Below are 26,796 nucleotides of genomic sequence, written 5' to 3' on the forward strand. Positions count from 1 at the left end.
CCCATTCTATGTATACCAGCAGTTCCTTTTTAGTCTGCTGAGTGATATATGTCACGTTTTAGTTTGCAGCTTCAAGTACATGTACTGATTACCTGGCTGCTGCTTCATCATTCTTGGAGAAGCATTACCTCTGAGTTATTGGCAATCAAAGCAAACAGCTTTGGAGTATGCACACGTCTGAATCACGTAGACTTTCACAGGATCCCACGCCCCAGATCTGGGCCTTCTTGTCAAATGTGGCTGAAATCGGCCAACAAATGCCACAGCTAATGGTGGGCAGGAAGATTAAAGGGGATAAGGAACAAATCATAGAGATCGGGAAGCTAAAGAAAAGATTGCATAAAATGTAGAAAGTCAAGAAAAAAAATACCACTTCTTTTTCAGAAAACACATACAGCAACTAGCTGATTCACAAGTAACACAGGTCTACTCAGGCACATATTAAAAGAGAATGAAAAGAAAAGCATTTCTTGGTATTTGCTTTCCTGCATTAATTTTTTTTCTAAGTCTCCACACTTCAAGATTACTAAATGGAAAGCAACCTTCTCCTTCCATCTGAAGGCTTCGTTCAGGCAAATATTTGAATTTAACCTCAGTTCCCTTTGGCTGTGCTCCTGGAGTCACACAAGTAGGACTCAAGTATACGCTAAAAGGTACATTTCTAAGTAAAAAAATGTCATTCCTAAATTAGGATGACATTGTCAGTGCTTCCCTGGGCTGATAGTTTGGTCAGAGAGTTGAAATCTTGAAGCATACTAAAATGAAATATCAGCCCTGAAATAAAAGTAGTGAGAGGTATTTGAAGTCTGCTAAACATTTTCCATGGAGTTCTACGTAGTTCAGTGTTTACAAATTCACACTGAGTTGTGTTTTCAGAGAGAATTATAGAGATAATACATTTTTCTTCATGCTTATATCCTTGATAAGGGTTTTCAACTGCAGTTACAATCAAATCCAATAGACTAGCTAGCTTATAAAAGGCACACACTTTACACATTTTCAGAACTATGAATTCTGACTGAATACCAGATGCAAAATCAGTAAAAATGCCTCTTTAATGATTGCCAATTGAGATCTGTTCAAAGTGGTTTCAATCTCTCATCTGCAGACTGGCTGCTCTTTCTATTTGATACTAGCACTGTATTACTAAAATTTACAGCAGTTTGCTATTTACTAAAATTCTAGCAGTATTATATTGCTCCTGAATTCTATTAGAATTAACACCCACTTGTGCTATTCAACTTCAAAGATGGAAACATTATCTTGCCTGAAAATCAGAATTAAATAATACACAAACAAACAAACATGTCATTTGAATACTGGAATAACATTTTAATATTTTCTTGCTGGTGTGCAAAGCTAAAAGGACCGTGTTTGATTTAAAAACACTTTGGCATATTCAGGGAAGGCTGAAGATGACAAGACCTAATTATCTTACTAGTGCTGTGGCACTGACTGAGGGCCTGGCAGGACAGAGGAGTGGAAATTTGCTCAGAGAAGCCGTGGCTGCCCCATCCCTGGAAGTGCTCGAGGCCAGGCTGAACAGGGTTTTGAGCAATTTGGTCTAGTGGAAGGTGTCCCTGCCCATGGCAGGGGGTGGAACAAGATGAGCTTTAAGGTCCCTTTTGACCCAAACTATTCTCTGATTCAAAGAAATTTGCTTTTTCCCTGAATATGAGACACAAACTTTGCCATTGTACACAAGGGTGGTGAGCAACCAAAATCAGATGACAGGCAGGATCATCAGACTTGTGAGGCAAATCCCCCACTCAGCCTCAGCACTACATTGACACCAATGACCACTAGAGCAGAACCTGAAGTGCAAAGCCAGCAAGAGGCAGGAAATCTCACAGGCAGCCAGGATCAGATGTCTGTCTCTTCCTTCTGTGTTTCCCACTCCTACCTCACCTGCCCAGAGACATCACAACAGAAGTAATTGCACATGTGAACTTCAAAAATCATTGTTGAAAGAGGCTCACTAAAGATAAACCAAATAAGAACCAAAGCCTCTGGTCCCTTGCATCTGTTATCTGTACTGGTAAGAAAAATTCATCTAAAGATTAATAATGCTTTAAAACAATAAGGTCCCAAAATACTTAAATGAACAATTTTATCACACATTATATAAATGTGAAAACTCTAAGATATCATTTAACAAGACTGCATAAATAGATGCAATCTTTGTTGAACACTTACCCTTAAGTGCCTCCTCTAAGTCCATAAAGTGAAAACTAAGAATGAAGAGAGGATGAAAATCCATCTGTCCAAAAAAAAAAAAAAAAAAGAAAATTGTTACCACCCAAAAAAAAATTATGAAAAAAATATTATTTTTTGGCAATTTTGGGAAGAATTAAGCTGAAATAATTAATTTTGGTTCAAAAAGTAGTTCAGTGGAAGGAAAAGGGAGAAAAAAGTGTTCTAGACCTGCTCAAGCATTCAAGTTATTTTTCTACTCAGCATTTTCAGTAAAATTTATAAAAATAAAGACACAGTAACAGAAAAAAAAACACCTGAAAATATCTCCCAGTGTGTTGCTAATAACGGTTCTATGAAAAATTAACTGATTTTTTTTTCCTATGTATTTAACAGCTTCTAATTCAATCTGTACTGGTTTTCTCTGTTCTCTAAACGCAGATTGCTAGGTGGTGTAAAAGGGAGTTAATTAGCTATAAATACCAAGCAGCACCCAAATAAAAAGGATCATTATTAACACACAGTGAACAGCTGTGCCATTTGATAAATTGGTTTTGTTTCTAACAGTGTTCCTATCAAAATCCTTTCTAGATTGGAGAAAGCTTTTCTCTTTACAGGACTGTCTTCTGTGAAGACACATGAATCTGTTCCACACATAAAGGGCCAGGAAAGGCCAAAAAGAAAATTACCTATATTTTTGTGAGAAAAGAATAAAGTTTGTATTAGATTGCATTATTAATATTTTATTCAACAACAAAAAAAGTGGTAATATAGTTGAAAGAATTAGTGTAGGAAGTCACCATTAGATTCTGATAGGGACTAAACATTTTGCAGGTTGCCTTTCTACTTATTATTATCATCACAATTTTAAAAATATTACCTTGTTTACCTACCTGACTAAATTTAGAGCTACTGAAAACTATTAGATCAATGACCATCACACATCCTCTATTGAGGTGTTATTTTGAATTAGAAGAGATTGTATGAAAAAAGCAAATTTTGAGAATTAAGTTTTTCAGAAATATCACAGACCAGTCTATGCTTTATTTTCAGAAGTGACTGATCATGTAGAAATCTGGTTCTAACCTGAAATTAATAAAATACAAACTGTCCCATCAATAAAAAGTGGAAGCTTAAATCAACATGAAAGAAGTTATCAGAGTTTTAATTTCCTATGCTCATGGATAACCTTCATCATCGATGGCTTATCAATGAGATGCAGTTTATGCTACTGAAATTGAACCCCAAATCCAGATGTTATATAAGAAATCACACAAAGAAGTTATTTCAAAATACACTGGTCATACACCCAATTAACTGCCAGATGTTCTGCATCATCATCGCTCTATTTCAAACCCACCACCAGTATCAAAATTTATTAAAGATTAATTTCAATCCTATTTGATAAACTGCTTAAAGACTGGCTTCTTGTGGTTTAGCCATAAAACTACCTGGAAGCGAATGGAGAGTTCCAGATTGTCTCACCAAATAGGGACCAGATTTTCAGTTCTCTCAGCTACAGCTACTGGCCTGAACTATGAGACTGAGCTGCAGAAACCTCTCTGTTGTGTAGCCAAATTTCTATGGCATCCAGTCATAATGTTTTCCATCTTTGGTGCCAAATTGACTTTGTGCATCAACAGAAGGAATTCTGAATAAAGGGTTGTTAACTTAATTCTAAGCTACAATTTCAGCACAGAATATAGTGATTTACCTGTATTACTCAGTTAATATGAGCAACTTGGTCACACAGTGCAATCAACACACACCCACAATTACAGATACACTAAGCAAAGCTTCTCTAATTTACAGGAAAAAAGATCCTGCAAGGCTGTGTGGGGCTTAGTTGCCAGCTGGGCTTAAACCACAACAAAAATTAAATCAAAATAAAAAGTCATCTTATTCACTTGGACTTCAGCTGTCATAACACATCCTAAATTTGGGACTTATTCATATGGAATTATTTTATTTCTTCTGTAACAGACTGAGAATTTTCAAGTTACAAGAACTATTTTCAGAAAAGGAAAGCCACTGTTGCTGGATTTTTCTTAGCAAAATTTAGTATTAGACTATCCTTAAAACTATCCTTAATTTATATAATTACAAATGTGCAGAATGGAACCTCTTATGCCTTATCTCCCTCTGTCATTTGTAGCATATATGTGAACATAAGTACAGAATATCAATGGAATAGAGATCTCACTTATTAGTGAGATGCATAAAGGAATTGTCATATGGAGACTTTTGACAATGTTTCCCTTGACAGAGAAAAGATTCCATCGTTCTATTAGTATTCACGAGATTTACCCACACAGCTCTCCCATGTGTGACTGAAGGAATTTCCCCTTGAGAAAAGATATGGTAAAGGTTAATACCATCCATATGTGGGATTTCACTGTATTGCCCTTACAAAAACAAACTGTGGAGGTCAAACCAGCCAACCAGGAACTGCAAAAACAATAAGTCAGTTTTCCCCTTCTAGCTATTTTCTTTCATGCAAAAATTTGCTATTCAGGTACTGGGGGAAGGGGGGGGGAGAAGTGAAAAGGGGAAAAAAAAAAAAAGAGCCGTTTTCAAGAAGCTCATCTAACTTCCAAATCCCTAAGCAATGTTCTCTTGTCAGTGGTATCCTCAAGATTCTCAAAATTGATGCATTTTTTCATATTTATTGTCCCATATTTTTCCTGTTATTATATTATATCTGGATGAAACACTACAACTGTAAGATTGGTTCATGGCACTAATTTTCCCTTATGAACATGAACACTCTTCTGTATGCTCCAACCTGTAAAAAATGCCAATGGAACTGAATAGGTATGATCACACTTAAATAATTTCAGACACAACTGAAAATGTTAGTTTCCATTTTAGAGACATGAAATGAAGTTATCCCTTTTTTAGGTTGGTATTCAATTTTCGAAACCTTGCAGAGGAAAAAAGGAGCTTGCTAATAAATTACCTTTCTCTTTCAAATTGTCTGCGAAGCCTGAACCTGAAAAGATTCAGCCCACATTATGAGGTTCACCTTCTAATACATATGTTTAATTACTCATTATATTATTACTCAACTTTCAGAGCTGTAGACTTGAAATAGAATCCTTAAAGTGCTTAATTAAGCTTTGGCTCTTTCACTGCACCACTAATGACAGGTCCAAGAGTTTTTTTTGCTGGCAATTTGATATGGGAACGAGAGTAGAATTTCATCCCCTGGACCATGTGCACTGTGCACAGCGTTGACAGGAAAACATGTGGATAGGACATGAGGAGTCACTGGAACAACTGCTGAACAGGTGGATATGTTTTAATTTCTTGACCCCCAACTGCACTTTGTTCCTTTGTATTTTGATAGCACAGTACATCAGGCAGTACCTAAGCAAGAGAAAGTTTTGCCTGTGGCAAAAGAATTTGAAAGCTCAGAAAACAAAGAGGGAAATGAAATTTTTTTCAGCTTTCCTAGTAATGATTACTAAAAGATAGAGGTGGGCAACAAAGGGAAGAAGAAAATGAGTCTCCTGATGAGGCAGAGCATAAAAAAAACATCAGTTTTTCTACATGATGCTGATTGCATCAGCTTTTACAAAATTTTTCAGTCCAACCCAGTCTCCTGATATATCAAAAGTTATTCTTCATCTACTGGCATTTCAGAAGAAACAAACCTATGTACTTAAAGTCTAAAATTAAGCAAGCACCAGCCACTTAAGATGGTTATATTTAGTTGATTCTGAAAGAAAAATAGCTCACCCTTCCCAACCTTACACACATTCCCTTTTTGAAATAGGATTAAGACTTAATTACTCTAAATTTATCATTGTGCTGTCTGAAACATGCTACCTCTGAACAGATAAAGAGGCCAGTGAAAAACTTCTGCAGCAAGAACAAAGTCCTCAAAGAAAAAAAACCAAAGACTATGAACATCTGAGAATTCATTCTTGTTAGTCCACAACCTTCCTGTCTTCTTCCCAGTCTTTTTTTTTTCCCAGCTAGTTCAGTGATTAATTTGAATCCATTAACTTCTATGTTTTATGTTGCACCAACCACTTCCAAACTCTGCACAATTATGTTCTGCAAAAATGTCTATACAATGATCAATAAATTAGCAGCAAATGGCACATAAAGTACATAATAGATAAAAATACACTTAGAAAATAAAGCAAAAGCAAAAAGTAGATTTTATTTATTTACTTAAAAACTCCACCTTGAAGTGGAAGCTCCATCTTTCTAAGAAAGTAAAGTTCTATATTACCTCTAAATGTGTAAATGTTCAGCCATTAGAGTAGTAAACGCATCCAGAAAAAGAAAGAAAATAGATATTATGCTGCCACTATCTGTTCTCCAGTTTGTACAGAGAGAACTTGGAGAATAATTTTTAAAAGTGTACTCCCTTTGCATTATTGTTTATTATTATTACCAACTAAGAATGTTACATAAAGGCTTTTAACTGACACAGAACAATACTTTATTTACTGTTTCTTTGTCATAGTCATGCACCACTTGTCTGATTTTCCAACTCTAAATTAAGTAATATATCTAAAATTATTATAGCTAATCCCCAATTTGAAGTGTCCAGGCAGCATTATTACAAAATTAATGTGATTACATTAAACACTGCTGTTATTAAAAATAATCATTTCCAGGAGAAACAAAGATATTGCCATTTTTCTTCATGGACTCTTCAGTACATGCTTAGGTTGTACTGGTTCAGAATTCTACTCCCTTTCCTGGCAGGACTGGATAAAGCCTAAATAACCCTGTCTGATCTCAAGGCTGATGCTGCTTGGAGTAGGAGGGGCTCTCTGAGTAGAGACCTCCTGAGATTCCTTCTTACCCAAATCACCCTGGATGTTATATTAAATGTGATAAAGATAGGAATCTGGGAACATGACAGGTATTAAATTCTTGCATTTAGCAAATAAAAGTGAATTATAAAAGATGAAAGGAGAAATGAGAAAAGCAGAAGGGTGGAAATGCAGGTAGTAGGAAAAAACCAAGACCAAAATATATAAGAATTATAGAATTATCACGACACAAACTTAAATCTTTCACGTTTCTATAAAACTCTGTTTACATTTTGTAAATCTGACATTTACAAAGTGATAAAAACTGGAGGCAGTCTAAACTAAATTACATACAGAAATGACAGATCTTTAAAAGAACAGACAAAAAACCAACTAGATCAACTGTATATATATATGTGTGTGTGTGTGTGTGTGTTTTCTACAAGAGAACTGAGGAAGGGTTGAATTGGTAATACAGGATTAGGTTGGAAAAATGAAAGAATAAATTTCCTTCTATTAATGCAATGATATAATGCTGACCATTTTTAACATCACTCAGCAGCTTTACGAAACAAAATTGATCTAAAATGTATAGTAGTATGATAGAAAATTCCCTACTTGTGATCATTTCTTTTGAGATTCTCACAAGAATGATAGAAGATTGTCAGAAGAAAAAGAAATTCAGATGGATCTCAAAAGCCATTTAAGAGAAAATTTTCAAGTTCTCTGAAAATATAAACTATATTCAAATTGCAATGTAATCTAATTGAAATGTATCTCTTATGATAAAAAATAAGAGGAAAATACATCTCTTATGATAAAACAGAAGGGGAAAATACAGGTTATCATATGAAGAGATGCTTTTATAGGCCCCAAAGCATTTGCAAATAGTTCCATTACATCACTACGTTTGGGTCATTAACAAACAAACAGTGCTGTGCTAAATTAGACCTTATGTGGTTGAAGAATGGTATTTGAATAATGATATATCAAGTGGGATCAACTGATCCTGTTATAAAATAGCTGCCTATTTCATTAGCTGAGTTCTGAACACTTGGTGTATTTAAGACAGATAATATAACTGTAGAATCCAACTTGCCTTGTTTTAAAAAGCATACATGGACTAGAACATTCCTTGCTTATCTGTGGATCACAGAGACATTTAGCACATGATTTCCTCTCAAGTGTGACGACTGGCACTATTTCTTTCTACCTTACTAATCTAATGCAAGAAAATACCCAACATAATTCAGCACCCTGGAAAGAATCAGTGCAAGAGTTAAAGAGCTCAGGACAAATGAGGCTGTCTGTGTAGAACTGACACCATCAGAGCCCTCTAGGATTTGTGTTTAAGACAAAGCTGGTCTTTTATTTGTGTGAAATAAAGTTTCCTCTGGAAACTTTATTTAAGTGTGATCATACTATTATTTTTGAAATAGTTCCAATTTACACTCTAAAAACTCCATGCACAATGCCTTAGAATTGTGTGTGTGTATATCTATCTATCCATCTATCTATCTATATATATCTCTAAGTTAAAAGTGCAAAAGTTTTTTGGGAGCATTACAAGACTTGTTCAGATTTTTGTTCTTTCAAAGGTTTCCTTCTGGATTTTTAGGGGTTTTTTTAAATGTTAGGGTTTTTTTATTTTTACTAAAGTATTTCTTTTTTGGCACTTTATATGAACCTTAAAATTGGTGCTTGTATAGTTTTCTGCTCCATGTAGAATATCCTGCAATTCTGTAAAATAATTTTACAGCTTAAGTAATTATATATATGTCAATGGTTCATAAAATAATGATTTTCACAAAAAAATAGAATTGCACAGACAAAAATAAAGCATCCTCAAGTGAAATGAAAAAGCGATAAATTAAAACCTTTTCACAAGTAATTCTCTTCATATTTTATTTCTTATTCAGTAAATCAGCAACCATGGATTTTTACCTGTAAAATACTGCTGCAGGAAATTGCTCAATATGAATTATAAAGAGAATAGTTTAGTTAATTAAAAGTTTGAGTAAGTAACAAGTTACTTAGACAACTAAATCCCAATCTGATGATAATTTATCCACTTTGCCTGTCTCATGAAAAATTAATGGGAAAAAGCTCACATATAAATCACTTTCGCAGATATGATTTGGTTGGTTTAAAATGTGTTTTAATAAAAAGATTTTGAGTTTTCAAACTGCAATATACTGTATCCAAATGAGCTTTTTTGTGTCACCACATTCTGAACTGTTCCATGGCTTTTGTAAAGACAAACTGTGCCAAGACACAGCCTAATGACAGCACCTAATTAATACTGGTACAGCCGGTATCTTGGTAAACAACACCAATACAGTCCTGTGTTTGTTGAATTATCTATTTCACATCAATTAACAGTTTTTCTCTGTTCCAGAGGGTCACTTTTATTAATGCAATGTCTCTATGAAGCTTACTTCTTAGTAAAATGGAGAAGTATAAAGCCCTTTGCATTCGGATTTAAATGCACAACATGATAAAAATAAATATTTTTTCCACCTCTTCCCCTCTGACAGAAACGTTATATTGTCTGTAGTAAAGTTTTGTATTGATTTGACATTCAGTAGTTTTGTAATATTCTGACAGTCAACTTTTGGAAGTAAAAAATGGTGGGATATCAAAACTTTTTATAATTATAGACAGCACCTTAAACTGTCCAGTAAACTAGAAAATCAGTGAATAATGGCAACAGTTCACCTCAGAAACAAACTGCTGGTGTGAGAAATTGTATTGTTGGAGTTTTGATCAGTCAATGGATCTGTATCAGCTCTATTGCTCCACTATAAGAAAGCAATTCTAAAGGTAGTCTACAAATACCAATAAGTATTTGCATTTTAGATATTTATCTAAAAATTAATAACCAAACCCTGGAAAACAGAAGAGTGACTAACTATGCAGTTTTTAAGGAAAGTGAAATATAATTTCTCAAAAAAAACCTGTCTAATCTAAAATTAATACAGACATAATTATATAATTACATATAATTAATATATACATCTCCTCCCAAAAAGCTTGGTTTTTTTTTTATTTATATCAAATGATCAAATAAGACATATTACCTCTTCTTACAAATCCTGCCTCATTTACTCTTTAAAGCTCTAACCTGCCTTCTATTTAGAGCTTCCATATTCTTCAGGAAATGTCATTAAACACTCATTTAATTCTCTACCATTTCTATCAATTTACTGTTTTGGTTAAGCAATGTTTGACACATTTACACTAATGATAAACCTCTTTTCCCCCCAGACAATACTTACTGCTGCCTGCCAAGGGAAGGGAAGGAGGATTATCATTTGTAGCTCAAGGGAAGAGCTTGGGAAGGCAGAGGTCTAGTGATGTTGGCTGCCTGGCAGAGTAGGGTCCAGCCAGGATGCCAGGGGTCCTGAGACCATGACAAAACCACTGCAATACCATAAGAATATCCAAATATAATAATTTAATATGAATTATGTGTATATAGTGTATTATAATGAATTATATACAATATATAATGTCACTGTGGAATTGAAATAGTTCTATACCTTCTTTAGGTGGATTTTTTGTTGCTCTGGGAAGAACCTATTTGGTCAATTCTGTTAACTCCAGGTTTCCACTTACATCTTGTCAGGAGTCAGTCCCAGTGTGACAGAAATGCCAGAGGACTCTACAAGCCCTTCATTAGCCCTCTCCCCTGCAGCTGTCCCAGGCTTAGGCTTCAAAACTTTTAATAAGGTTTCCACCAGTCGCCCTCTCTGTTTGTACCCCAAGTGAAAAGATTTATCTTCCAATTAATCTTATGCAGTATAACATTCTCAAAATTTTGTAAAAAGAAACATAATTGTCTTACTTCCCTTGATTTAACTGAAAACTGCAAAACAGTACTTGGAGCCAGCATTTTCCTTCTGGAAGATACCCAATGCTTAGAATGAAACGCTGTGCAAACTTGGTCCAGTTGCTCTTCACAGCTCCTGGAAGCTTCTCTGTTCTATTTCTCACTCAAAGTATTTCTTAGTCTGCTATTCTTCTGGCAATGTGTGATGTTCAAGTTGGACTGCAGACTTATTCTTGAATAAAAAATTTCCTAAACAGGAAGGCTCACTAGGTCAGACTTTCTATTTAGCAGAAATAGGGGCAAAGACAGCAAATATTATTTGAAAAGTGTGCTTATAATAGTATATGAATATTTGTAAAACAGATACAAAGCCAAGGAAATTGTCATCTATACAGATCTGATTGAAACAACTTGGTTTTCTAAAATTAACTTTTAAAAAATTTTAATTATGTCCTTGTTGACTAAGTGTAGGGTTTTTCTGAAACATTCACAGGAAGGGTACTAGAAATTCAAATTACATTATTACAAAGACACAAGGCAAAAAGAGGATCCAGAAAAATAGGACAGAAAGATGAAAAAGACATAAAATTAAGTCAGAGGAAATAGCAAAACAGTATGGAATCTATAAAAATATGCAATGTATGTGTTTAATTCCTCCAGCAGGAAGAAGAAATTTTTTTGTGACATTCAGGGAAATTTACCATTTTATTATGCAAAAAAATAAAGCTTAAACTGCTGAGTCGTTCCATTTCTGAGCAATGGTACCATAAAATGAAATTATCTCTATGGTGTCTCAGTTGAACTCATTTGTATCAGCCTGGGTTCAACCAGGTTTCGTAAGGGAGAGCATTAAAATAAGGAAAAAACGCAGCATAAATGACTCTGCAAAACTAGACTTTACAGTGGTAGATACAACCCTGGGGCTGTGGTGGGAATACAGAGTTCACAAACAGACCAGCCTCAGAGAGGTTTGCACCCACCCAAAGGTGAAATACAAAGGAGTAAACATCCATAAAATTTCCATGGAAATTCCAGGGTTTCTACTTTGTTTTTTTTTTTTTTTTTTTTTTTTTTTTAAAAACCTTGGAAATATGGAACAAGTATAAAGAAAACATTACTGCATAGGAAATCTTCCAAAGCAGGAAAGACTTCTCATTTTGCAGGTCAAACTTAAAAATATGAAGAGTTCATGAAGAGAACATGAGAAACAATCACAACAGATCTACATTAACATAAAAACCCCAAGATAAAACAAAAAGGCTGTCATATAACTCACTTCACCCTTAATGATGTCCTCCAGGCCAAGGTCACAAATAAAATTAGACTCATATTCCATCCCTTGATTGTCTCCAGACCATTTAAAAGTTGGTTCATGTCACTGTCTGTGAGAAGCCAAACAACTTTTTGTTTGTGAGATGCTGCATCTTTGCTAAAAACCTGTTTGATTTTCTTTGACCTAAGCTTAAGTTAATGTGCCAGGAATCATCAAAACAAGTTTCTGTGAATACTGGCACAAATTGAGATGAACTCTTTGTTTCAGGAATGTCCTAGAAACACTAAACACATTTGTCCTACAACCGCATTACAGAAGAGTGTATATACTATCTCAGCCATGTCTAACCAATTAATCTTTATTATTAACAGATGAAAGGCATGGGCAAAAAACTTGCATTTCAGCCCAAATTTGGTGTTCTAAAATATGCTGAAACCAGAGGAGAGCACAGTAGAAAGTCCCTGTCATCCCTCAGTGTCTGTAGATTACCATTGAGAAGAACAGCATTCTACAACCTACACTATTTTTCATTATGTGAACTGATTTTAATAGAAATCAAACATACTGATCCAAATACATGTTTGCAAACAAAGCATAGTCTTTTTGCCAAATTAGATTCCAAATATAAAAGTTAAAAAGTATGGAGTCAGAAATAACTCAATATCCAAATATACTACTACAGTGATATGATTAATATCACTTGTACAAAGTTATTTATTTAAATGTATTTATTTAAAATATTTAACCGGGAAATTACCATCAAGATTAAAAGAATTACACATGGCCTACAGCAACAACATACTAACACTGCCAGTATCTAAAGGCTACTAATGTACATTAGGGACATAACTAAGCATAGCAGATATTAATGTGGATATCATATTATGGATTTTGGGAGCAGAACTTTCCCACACGTGAAGAAACTAAAGCAAAAACTGCAATTCATTTGAGGGAGCAAAGGCAGTAATGGGAAATGTCTCCAAATGGATAGTTAAATACATGAAGATACAATGCCCATGGCAGGGGATTGGAACTGAATGATCTTTAAGGTCCCTTCCAACCCAAATCATTCTGTAATTCTATGATTCTATGAAAGCAAAGCCTTCTGGCAAGTGCCAAATGGCACTGATGGGCAAGGTGACAGAGAATGCAGTATTTTACTAGGCATGTTGAACTTAATTTCATCAGTGAAGTCTTTTTCCTTATGGCATGTTTGTGCCCCCTCTGTGACAGCCTGTAGGCTCAACTCACCATGTAAAGAAACACAGCAAGTCTTTGGAGAGGCAATAAAAATGTTGGCAAGAGCTGCTGATCCCTCCAGAAAGGTAAGTGATGTTCAGCCTGGGGTTTGCCTCAGTGCTCAGAGAACAAAAGGCACAAGTTTCTGGCTCTCTGTAGTCTGGAAAAAGACTTCATATTCACACTGGCTAAAAGCTAAGTACATCATGGCTGTTATGTTCCTGAATCTCACAGCTTTTTGTTGTAATGGTTTGCTTATTTATCAATTTTGAGGAGGTGAGAAAAACTTTAGTACAGGTATTCTTACAGCAAGAGAAAGAAAATCAATATCCTTTTGCTGAGGCCCAAAATTATTTCTTTTCAGACAAATCTTGCTTGCACTTGTCTGTACCTGGTCTTGCAGATATATCCTGAATTACCCAAGAATTTCCTTCTAAGCTTTTTCATACCCTGTTCAAGAGCACTGCCACTGCTTACCCTGTGACATTCTTCCCTTTCAAGTCCCCAATAAGAACAGGTACACAGAGTACATACTGTGCTATTAGACAAAGCATGTTGTAAATAAAAACATGGATAGGTCTCATCAAATCCCTATATTCATCTCCTTTTTTAAAGTGATATCCTGTTGAACAATAACATTCTGCAATTTCCTATATAGAACAGACGTCCTCTGGAAGATTAAATGTGTGTACTGTCATTGAATGCTGTTTTACATCATCTGGAGCATTACTCATTGACAATTCCTGCACATCAATATCAAAACAGTTTCTATGGGTTACCCACACAGGAAAAATAAGTATCTGAATGTAAACTTTTTAATTAAGAAATTAAAAAACATCAGGTCTGGCTCAGGAAACATCTGAAAAACTGATGGTTGAGTGCTTGGAAAATACCTGCAGGGACCTACACTGGCTCTAGTCCTGTGCATTGTTTCCCATCTATTCACTAATGTCCCTGTAGTACTGTACTTTATACAATAATATTAAATAGAACACCATAATAAATGTTTAAGTCTTGGATTAAAAATAGTTCAGGCTCAATTTTATCTTCATACAATTCATATTTGGAAATCACTTTTTTCAGACTATAAATTTTTAGGCATTGAGAACAGGTGGAACTCATACAAGGTGGAAGAGAAAAAGGAATACATTTAATACATGTTAGCAAATGCAAGAATGTGATTTGTAGGTAAGGGGTTATGAAGGACTCCGAAGTCCTGTGAGCAAGATAATACTGTAAAAATTCCATCAATACATTTGAACACATAAATAAAGTTTGAAACTCTTTCTGTTCATTTGGCTGCAGTCTCTTGGAACTGCAATTGTATTGAAAACACACCAAATTCAGAGGTCTCACTGTAGTCAATAGACTTTAACAGTCGCTTAGTAACAAAGGATCAGCCTCCCACTTCTCTAAACATTTCTGCCAAACATAGAAATATAATTCTGTTAGAATATTCCCTATAAATATTTTTATTTCCATAGAAGCCAAAAAAACAAATCTCATAACAAATATGTTATGATGCCAGTCTCTAATGTTTGCACTTTACTTTTCCACTATGATACAAGTTTATAGTTCTCTGAATATATATAAAATTCTCAGAATAAAAAGATGGAAACTTGGACTCTTCCTCTATTGTTTTTCTTTAAAAAATAATTTCAAAAGGAGAGAATAAATTTCACTTACCTCAGTATTGAGAAGATCTCTACTTCATTAAAGTTAAACCATGTAACTGTTGTTTGGCACAGTTTTTCTTAACCTAAATGGTGACCTGACTCATTTCACCCCTACCACTCTAGGGCATGATGAACACACAACACAGCAGACAAATCCCAATTTAAACATAGATATAAATTATTAAATAGCCCTTGTATAGCAGATCATTTTCTGAGTGGTTCCAAATGATATAAATCACTTATTTTAAGAGTACTTTTCCCCCCTGCCAATTCTGTCTCCTCTGCCTGTGCTCATGTAGTCATAACACAATACTGTATTTGGACAGCTTCAGAATCCCACTTTTCAGCTCCTACAACAGGTAACACTAATTATCAACAGAATTGCTTTGGCATCTGCATTTAAGACATCTCTAGGCATATAACTTACCTTATCTGGGGATATTTGGCATTTATTAATAAAAGCAATACAATTTGTAATACATCAATCTGGAAATGTTTCAGTCTAGCTTTAAGAAAAATTTACCTATTTCAATCTTGTAAATTTTGCTTTACCTCCCAATGTCACCCAGAAGAACTGAGAGAGTAGCAAGAAATGGAGTAGGGAGCTCATAAGAACAAACTGGATTTCTAATTTAAAACTGGAATCAAAACAATTACTCAGTGCAACATTATTTTATTCTTTTGGAGAAGGGCAAAACCTTTCAGCTTCTAAATTATATATAGTTTTCTACTTCCCCTCCCTACTGACAAATAAATTAGTTGAGGCAATTTCTCTCCATTAAAGGTTTTGCACTTGACGTTGTAATGCAGCCACTGTTACCCTTTAGGGGAGCCCTTTTTAATTCAAGGTAACAGAGGATTTGCATTTATCACTTCACTGAACACAGTTCTTCCTCCCTTCCTATGTCCCATGGAACTTAATCTATCTGATTCCTGCTCAGTCAAGAAAGTAAGACATCATTGCAGGTTTTTTCTGTTAGTAAACTACACAACAAATCTATTTTACACGAGCTTTTTAGGGAGAAATAAAACCTAAGCACAATAAATTTATTTTGAGGTCTGATTAAGGAAGTGTCAAATTTTATCAGCTGTAATGACAGACTAAGGGACATGAAATGTGTACAGGTGAGCATGAAGGACAGGGACAGGAGATCAACACAAGGATAAAAAGCTTGTTTTTTCTTAAAAGCTCCCAAGTTCAGATCAGAACTGTAAAGGCCAGACTCACAGGATATTATCTAGCACAATATGAACCTGCAAAGAGTTGCTCTTAGAATTTTATGCTCAGAAAACAAAACATTTTAAAATAAAAACAGAGAAGACAAAAATAATGTAATTAATATAGAGAGATATTCTAAAAATCGATCTATTCTTCATGCAAGTATTAACATCCAAACTTGTATTTTCCCTCAAGGCACTCTGAGTGACCCAACTGTGCCAATCCCTGGCTACTGACCCACTTGTTTGCCTCTAAAAAAAGATTCTTAGTAAGACTTGACTATGAGAGCATGACAACCTCTAAAGATCTACTGCCAAACCTTACTTTTTTGAAATTGTTTTCTCTTAACTCTGACTCAGAGTAGGCATTTCCTTTCTGTTTGCTGTCAGCCACAAGAGCCAAATTTTGGCCAGTAGCAGCTGGAATCAAAGAGTGGATTAACCATGACAAAAAATATTATAATTTTTCATTAAGATGCACTTTCAAAGGTTTTTTGAAAGCAAGTAAATACACAAAAATAAGGCATATGATACTCTCACTAAACTGTATGGCAGAAAGCAGAAACCTAATAGTGATTTTATTGGTTATTTATTCCTTTATTAGTGATTAGATAAATGGTAATGAGCATTTACCTTCAGAAATCTGGTGTTAACTGAGACTTCAAAAAGGAGTATCATCCTTGGCCAAAAGTGACCTATACTGATTGCACAGTATAAATCTACATATAGAAAATTTTACCTGCTACCCAACCGTCAGTTTAGAAATCAGGTTGCTAATCTAGAATTTGAGATACTTTGGATACGCCACAGCTTTCCTTTCCTTGCTCAGTAACTACCTTATGTTTAGATGTGGAACTTACATGGGTAACTAATTCTCAATAACTTCAATACAAATTTGGCATTAACGATCTACATCTTTTTATGACTCACATCCTTTGTCAAGTAGGGATAATATCTTCTGCTTGCTTTGTATCTATGACATAATTACACATAATAATATGTAGGAATTAATGCAATTATCACTAAAAATAACCCTCTTCTTAGAAACAGAGAACTACTTAGCAGTTCCACTACAGTCCACAGTGCAGCTGAGTGGAATACAAGTGGAATTCAGAAGATTTATCTCGCCCCAAAAGAACTTACTAAACATTTTCTAGTTTCTCCATAAAAAGAGATATCCCAAGATCCTCTAGTTTCTTTCAAAGAGCAGTCCAAGTTAAGAGATTAATATATCACTGTGAAATAGTAACCTCAAATACACACTGTCCACAAAGCTGGTTTCTTCTCTGCCAGAACAATTTCATTCTACTTGACAGAGGTATATATTCAATAACAATATCAGGTTTGAATTCTACCTCTGCATCAAATTAATTTTGTGAGATTTTTATTAAATTGCTGAATAAATTCACCACACAGTACAATAAGCAGGATTAGGTCTTTTGTCTCTCATACAAAACTGATTACAGTGTTGATTTATATGAAGCAATAAAGGGAACAAGTTTTGCACACCCTAAAATTACTTGTGTGGGAGTTCAATTATTATATGAGATATCACACATATCCCACACTGCACTGTTGTTTACCAGTGCTATTGTGAGACTAGTAAGAACAGGTATAAAAGGAATTGTAGAAAAAAAAAAATACAAATCTATTACAGTAATTTCATCTATATGCCAGAAAGAAAAAACACAATGTTCAAAACACTTGAAGCTTTCCTGGTGTGTACAAGAAACTGGAACTTAAATGAGAAAATATCTTAGAAAAAAAGGTGCATATTCAATTATTGCAGGCACTTTTTAATAATTTAATTTAAAGGTCAAATGTAAGTTATTAAATGTACAACAGTTTATTGGATGAGTTCTTTCAGTATCACATCTCTTTTTTACTTTTCCTAAATCTCTTAGTTATTTGATAGCTGTATCAATAGCTGGGAAAGTACGTTTCTGAAAAAAAAAAAAAATCCAAAACAACATAACATCCCACAAAATTGATTGTGGGATTTTTTATTTATTTTGACATTTAAAAAATTTCAAAAGCTAATATCAAAATTTAAATATCAAAAATTAATGTCCAAAGTTAATGTTAATATAAAAAATTCTGGTATAATAGCTCAAGGAATCGTACTCATTTCTTGTAATACAGCAATGAGTATCTACACCAAACTTTTAACTACTAATTTATTAAAAAGTCAGAAACCAATAGCAAAACCTTGAATATTAAACTAGATTGTTAAGTTTCAACTAATTTTAAAATTGTACAGAACATGAGTAAAACATAAGCAGCTTGCAAGGAAGGTTCTGAAACAAACATTCTATTATCTCTTTGAAAAATAATGTAAAACAGTCTTGGTCTAGAAGTAAAAATAATGAAAATTTCATCTGAAAAAGTACTTGATAATTGTTAGCTAAGTAGATTTCATTACAGTATTAACTCTCATGGATTTTGATGATACAGAACTTCAAAGAATGTCAGAAAGCAAGAGAAGAGATACTGAGAAGGCCTACTAGAAATTCATAGAATATCACAACCTAAGTGGTGTTTACTCTATGCTACTCAATTTCCCAGAATAAAAATTTCATCACCTTCCATCTTAATAGTCTTTTCAGGTGCTTGCCTTCATTTCAAAAAGTGTTTTGAAACTCAGCTTTTGATAACTAAATGTCTTCATACCTTCACTTTGCTAGAGCTGGTAAACCAAATTATTCTCAACTTTTCTCACAGATTACATCCTATTTTCTAATCATACTAGGAGCTCTTTGTACCTATTCCACTTGAAGTGATATATTTTAAAAGCTCATGATCAGAATGGTGAATAGAACTTCAGATGAATTCATCCTAATGTGTAGACAGATAATGAATTTATAGTGTCAGCACTACCCTAATATCCAAACACATGGTAATATTTAATTCTGGGGTGGAAAATATCAACTTTTTTTACAATGAAGGCATAGGAAGGTCAAATGGCAGATAGATAAAGGGCATGAACTCTGAAATTATTCAGTATAATGCATCACAAATTTTTGGTTCAATGCCTACTCTTTGGAGTGGAGTTCTGAACAGTGGCTGAAATGTGGGCAATCTCTTTATGGGGCACAAACAACACCTCAGAGCAGGATCAAAAAGCCCCCTGGTATGGTACTGTCTAGACCTACCTGCAGATCAGCCCTGAGGAGTCTCAGATCCCACCCCTGGATGTTATGAATGTGGAATTTTACTCAGAAGCATCTTTAAAGACAGAATATTGCTTTGGAGAAATGAATTAATGGGATACAGATTCAAGAAAAGGAACAATGGTGGTAGTAGCAGTGTAGTTACGGGGGCTAAAGACATCTTTAAAGACTAAAAGGCCTAACTTTGAGCTCTGCCTTACTGAAAAAGGTCCAAACCTTTACTTCCCACCTCCCAAGAGAGACCACTCTCTTCTTCTCATTGACATAGAGCAAATGTAAGACACATTCAGAAAAAAAATAGCAGCAGGGGAATTTCAAGTCTAGAACCTTTGAACCCTGTATTTAATTCTTTGCTACCAAGACTTGGATCTCTGAAATCCCAAGGTACAGTCTAAACCCTGTAATCTTATCCTTTCCTGTTGCTAATTTCAACTACAAACTGCGCAATTCAGTGGAACTCTTGAGCCAAGGAGACTGGGTTGTAGTCTTACCTATGAATTGTCAGTATCAGAACTAAGTAAGAAATTTAGGATATTTTCAACTGCTTTGAGTCATTGTAGTTCACTTTACTCAATGAAACTTTAAATGTTAAACACCAATAGAAGAACTAACGTCCTTTTTTTTTTTTTCTTCTTAATAATATAATGTAAACCAAAAGTTAGAATCACCTTGGTCTTCAGAAATAAGACGTTCCTCCTCAAGAAGAAGAGCAGGACAGGAGAGTTCCAGTAAGCTACTCGTGATTTCATCTTTCATTAAAAGACACCTCTAGCAGGAAACAATCAATTATCACAAAAACAGTGGCACATGTAGGCACTGAAAACAGTCCAGTCAAAGGGTAGGTAGATCCTCAGTGTTAAGAAACCCATATTCTTATGGGAAAACCTTTCAGTATGGAACATTCATTCAGCCTTGGTCCTGAATCTCTTTCAGTTTAATTTACCCCAACGTGAAAATAAAATTTTTATATCAATAGCAATAAGCCACAAGTCTTGATAATGATGACAGCCAAAAAGACGTCAAGCCATAAATACTCAAAATAGCAAAACATTTTAGGAACAATAGAGAAAACAAATAAGCCCAGAAGCCAAGGTTTTTGCTGGAATTGGCTGAGAATCTCAAGGCAATAGACAGCAGAGCAATGCATGAGATGGGTGATGGTGCTGCTTTGGAGCTGACAGTTCTAAGATAACATTTTATTTATTCCAACAAACTGCAGTGGGTTGGGCATTTTTCTGATTTGTCTCATGAACTATTCAAGATCTGCTTTGATGCTCATGCAGGTGGAATGAAGTCCTTGTGCAGAGTTCAGGTAGGAGCTGATACAGGAGTGCCAATGAAAGCAGAGTGGCCTTTAGAGGTGCTGTCCCTTACACAACAGTGCACATGGAGACTGGCACGAGGTAGGACAGAGCTGCTTTCCCCAACCTGTCCTGCAGACTGCAGCCACTGTCTACAGCTTTCACAGACTCAATTTGCAATACACAGATCTGACCACAGAACACAAAAGGCTAAAATCTGTGGTACCTTAATTTAGGCAAATTCAGTGAAGTGAAATATTACCATCAAACACTAACAGATAACTCTACGAGACAACTGCAAAAGAAACACTTTCACTGAAATTTCATTTGTTAAGATTTCTGGGAGACAAATAAGATAGTTTCCAAGTGATACACTTCACTATTTTTATATTCTTTTGCTAATTGCTTTTGTTTTCTTTTAAATTGTTTTGATGTTTCAGTTAGTAGCCTCAGCAAAGTATGAACTCAGACAATGTTGCTATTCTGTTTCTCTGCTCCAACAAGAACATTTCTTCATTTTCATTTTGAGAATGCTACTCAGATAAATTACTGGATTATTTAACTGAAAAGCTGCTGATGGAAGTGATATTCTTTCTCCCAAGCAGAAACTACACACATTGGGCCAGTGAAGTGGTGAAAGTCCATTGAAATTGAAGGAGTTCGGCCTATTTATACCAGCTGAGAATCTATTCATGCAAAGCAAAGCAAAATTTTCCCTCTGGGCTCTATTGATAACTCCAAGTAGTATCTAAAATCTATACTATAAGAGAAACATTCCCTAGGACTTCTTCATTGAAAGGACCTCTGTGTTCCAAATAATAGCTGCTTCTGCTCAAAGACCCTTTATGCACATCCCAGTTAAAGCCAACAAACCACACTTAGCATGATCAATCTCAGAAAAGAAATGTAGCATATCTCTGCATTAATGGTATGGATCAATAGAAGAAGCACATTATAAATCCAAGAAGAAAATAGAAATAAAACTTAAATACCATTTAAATCCATAATGCCTTTCTTTTACAAGCCATTTATCAGAAAGAGTGGATGTTATAAACTGCATGCGAAATTCTACATGAGAAATTTTACAACACAGCGTACAAACTTCAGGAAAGGAAGGAAAACATCTAAAAATTAAATGTAAGCATCAGCCAGAATTTAGACAGCTTTCATAATTCTTTTCCTAAATTTTTAAGCATAAGCAGTAGTATCCCTCCTTTTAACAAGGGAAAACCATTTTTTAGTATGGTCTGGAAATATCACCTATAGCAAATAATGCTATCAACATAATTTTTAATCATATTTTGGAATCAAACTATACCTTTTCTGAAGTCACCAACACCTGTTTGCAGCCTAGTTTTTCTTGAAGAGAGAACTGAAAGGGTTGCTACACTAGAAAATACAGCCAATGGCCAAAATGAAGTAGGTAATGGAATCATTTTCCAATATTCTTCATAGCACCTCTTAATCTGCATATTGCTAATAGCATAGAGTCTTTGTTTTCAAGTCTACTGTTTAGCTAGGCAGGCAAAATGTTTTAGATTTCAAGAAACAGAGGAGAAATACCAACAAATATTTTCTTTTGCAGTCGTTCTTTAGGCTCTTAGATACAAAATTAATTATCACTGCTTAATCTGTGAAGCTTAACTGTTCTGTATTTCTAAGCAAGTTAAATGAATTTGGAGATGCAGAAATATTAACAACCACTGAATTCTCCTACTGAAATGCATGGCCTCTGTGAGAACAAATTTTCAACCTTTAACTTCAATGAACAGTCTTTAATGGTATCAAGTAAAATAGACTTTGATCACAAAAAATCAAAACCCTGTGCTGACAAAAATAATTTTTAGATGTAATAATGATTATGGGAGACCACAGCTCATGGTTTTAAGACGAGTTAAACCACGATCTAACACAAGCCTTGGAGCAATCCAGCGGCAACCATGTTCTACTCGCCTTCCCGTTCTACATCAAATCCTTTCAACCCCCAAATGAACACATATTCCTTCAACCTTACTTTATAAATACAGTAAAGTACAGTACACTGTTCTTGAATGATCTCTCCTAAGAAAACCATTGTTTGATGCACTAATTTGTGTTCTAATACCTGCTGTCGTGTAGTGCTGGTCTCAGATATTCTGAGTAGTGACTTCTGCAACACATTCAGGGAGAACACTTTAAGTAAGTAAACAATTTACTTTACATATCCAGACATTTCAACAGGCAAACAAGAGGAAGATATTTTCACTAAAATAATCTTCAATTCACATCCAGAACACACAAGAATAAAAGACCACAGAAGATTTTGCTGAGGCTAAGGCAAGAGAGAATGAGCTCCTCCAGTCAAACTGCACTTCTTGATTTACCTAGAAACCTTTGCCCCAGAATTTGAGAAGACGATGGAACCATTTTGCTTCTGATAACGTTCTTCCTGTGACCTATGGCTTCAACTAAGTAATTACAGTGGCCTTGACAAATATGAGTTAAGCAGTGTTGCCATGACAACATGTGTCCTTGTCTTTTCAAATATTTTACTGATACCAGAGACTTGAGCTTGGAATAAACTTCCTACCAGTCAAACTAGTATAGGTTTCATTTGACCTCAAAATCATGCAAAATGCTATGGATTTTGCTTAATAGGATCAAGTGCAAGCATTAATCATAAATGTATTTCCACTTCTCATACAATTTTTTTCTGAGGCAGAACTGCATGAAGTAGGAAATTATGTGATCAACATTCCTGGTATTCAGTAATAAAACAATCATTCACGTTTACTGATATTCCAACTGGAGAAAAGGTCATTCAGTTTTCTGGTCAAAACATCAGTTCTACTTGGGACTTGTCAGGCTTTTTCTGGACTTGTCTGACCTGTATGGGGCCCTTTTTTAGTTTGTTTATCTGTAAAAAAAGAACTATGAAAAACATGACTTTCACCTACTTAGGTCTAGTTTTTGCTTAGCATTACATTATTGCTAGTTTAACGCCCATTGTCACATAAATATATGTATTCATGAGACAGATCTCTAGCAATAATGAACAGTTACTCTGTGCAGACTAAACTGTATGTGACCCTAAACCAAAAAGCCACAAACAGGAGAATGGGCATGGGATGATAGCAGTGGCCTAGAAACTACAATGGCAGGATGATTCCAGACATCTCAGGGATATAAGTGACAAAAATTGACTCAACTGTCAATTAGTGATCATCAAAAAAATACAAGTGGACAAAAACCAGCTTTAGGAATAAGAGAGAGGGAGAGAGTAAGAGTCCAATGTATGTAAACAAAACTATATGTAGTAAATTTGGATATAAAGTGGAATTCCACAGGAGTGCAGATATAGAGCATATTAATAAATATAATAAAATGACCCAATGCAGAATTCACCATAAAAAAGAAGAAAGCATCAATATCACAGTTCTCTCAGCAAAGGTCATGGGACACTATTGATTTTCTCTACTCTCTGCTCGTGCCATGAGAGAAGACATTGACCTTAGGACCTAGAGGTGAAGTGGAACCTACTGGAATGTTTGTGTATATTCATGTTAACTGTATATAATTTTTTACTATCATAATTACTCAATTAATGCTGGTTTTAGGGTGTTATGCCTTCAGTTATGCTAATAATAAAATTTCTGTTTCAGACATGGAGTGTTTCCTTTTTCCTATTACAAGATTCTGCCTGTGGAATTGATGGAGAATTCATGCAACATATTCCATAACTTGGCTGCAACAAACAGATAACACCAGCAAAGGCTATTGATTATTTAAAACTCCGCTTACATAAGCAGAAACTTCAAACATACATTTTATACAGTATGCAGTATAATGTGGGCCTAACCCTCTTCACTAGTCCTTTCCTATTTTGTTGTTTTGTTTTTTGTTTGTGTTTTTTTTTTTAAAAGGATATTAACACTGCAAGATTAATTACTGTAGAGTTACAGCAGGATAACCTGCAAGAACTGTTGTTTTGGAAAAACATTACTTCCTGCAGCTGCATTAGCAATGCTCTTACCAGCATTACCAATCATAAAAGGATACAGAATAAATTTGAAAAGAGTGTTTCTACAGTCTAAAAATAGATCATTCTGGATTAGGTATTCACCTCTACATGTAAATAAGTCAGTCTAATTTTCAGGCAGGCTTTAAGGGAAATGAGATTAACATAATATGAAAATAATTCAATTATTCACAAGAAGACACAATTATCATACAATCAGCATCAGGAATCCAAATAAATCAGCATCTTCATATTTATATTTAAACAAAGAAATCCATCTGCCAATGATAGAAGATTCAAATACAATTAATTTATTATAGAACAAAAGATATTGTTCTGACAATTCGAAAATCAGGTACAAGGAAAGCAACAGAACTGATAATGACTCTAATGCATGCTTTGATTGCTTTAGATAGAAATTGCATTAAATAAGCCAAACAAAACTAAATGACAGGCTGTTCTACACACTGCAGACCCACAGGAAGCCTGCTTTCATAGAGATTCCTGCCTTGTGATAAGATTTTTTGATCTCTAATAGGTTCTAACTAAAGCTTTTCTGCACTGCTGCAAGAGAGAGGACAGACACGGAGCACTGAGAGCCGACAGCAGCCCTCTGCCACGTTGATACTGTAGCTGATAATACAGATTTCTCTAATCCACAGGAATAACAGGATCTCTCTTCTCTACCTAACTGCAAATCTTCAATAAACCTGTAGGAATCTGATATACTTAAGACTGCAGACACCCTTGGGCTATTGATCTGTGGACTGAAACGTGTCCTTCAGGCAAGGCCATGAATGTGCAGACACATGAGCAGGACACACTGAGATTATTCACATTTAGGAACTCTCTTATCAGATGAGGGAAAAACCATTCCCTCTGTCCTGCACATAAGGCTTTAGATGACTCCAAAACAGGTAATGCCTTGTTGAGACCAGAAGCTTTGGGATTTGCCTTACAGGTGGCATTTTGTGCTCAGAACAAACCGACAACTTAGGTACGCACAAAAAACTCTGGCTCTGCCATCATCCTGTAATATTTTTATTACAAAAAATAATATTTGAAAAAGAAGGAACTGGGGAGGAAGAGAGAGTCCGAAGATTTAATACAACAGTTTCATCATGAAACAAAACGGCAGATAAATTGACACAGTAATCCTTAAACCAGCCTAAAGTAGTAATCACAGCTGAATCTTCAACGGTCTGTTTTAAAGTGGTAATAATATTCTCTGGAAATGAATAGACTAGGCAAATATTTCCAGAGTGAATGTCAGGATGTTTAACCATATATTCTGACCAATGGGCTTGTGTTTGTTAATGTAGAACATATTCAAATATATTCCCATATATTACAGCTGATATGACTGCAGTGAGATGTATATATTCCCAGGTATCTGCCAGTATTATTCTATTTCAATAAAAGGCTACATCAAGATACGTTCCATAAAACTGGAGTTCTCAGAGGAATAAGCACTAAAGTAAGAAAGTTCAGTTTAGGACAAAGTTATTTTACATATTTTCTTAAAAGCCCTGGGAGCGTTTGAAAAGCTTAATTCATGCCTGATGTATTTTCATGATGAGTTTCATTCAAAATGTTCATGTTTCCATAAAGTAAAATACCAGCTAATTTCTATGCAAGAGTCTATTATAATTTATGCTTTGCTAGATAACACCAAGTGAGTGGGCTACAGGACAAAATTCTTCACAGCTTTATCATATGACTGGGGTAAGTAAAAGAAAAGGTAAGATTCGTGGTTCCATAAACAGTTGGATGTCTTTCCTGAGGTAAACAAAAAATAATTTAACAGAAGATGAAAAATTATGAATATAGTTTCTAAACAAAACTAAAAGATTGCTTTTTGTGGAGATATCAAATATGTCAAAATTTTTCAAAACAGAGTATTTTGGAATATAAGATGTAAGGGAAAAATACAGTCAGACTATTAGTTCCTTTCCTCTGTGAAGTTTGGAATGTGACAGCTTCAACTTCCACATGTTCCAGAGTTACCGACAGGAGAGAGCTCTTATCTTGAGTGAGTGGTAAAACTTTCCAGTCAAAAATCCAACTCTGAGGTTCATACAGGAAACTAACTGGCAGAAAAAATTCATTAACATTCAACGGG

Source organism: Empidonax traillii, unplaced genomic scaffold (genome assembly GCF_003031625.1).
Source record: "Empidonax traillii isolate 1590-97213 ecotype Southwest subspecies unplaced genomic scaffold, ASM303162v1 scaffold76:size1281806, whole genome shotgun sequence".
In the NCBI taxonomy this organism is placed as follows: domain Eukaryota; kingdom Metazoa; phylum Chordata; class Aves; order Passeriformes; family Tyrannidae; genus Empidonax; species Empidonax traillii.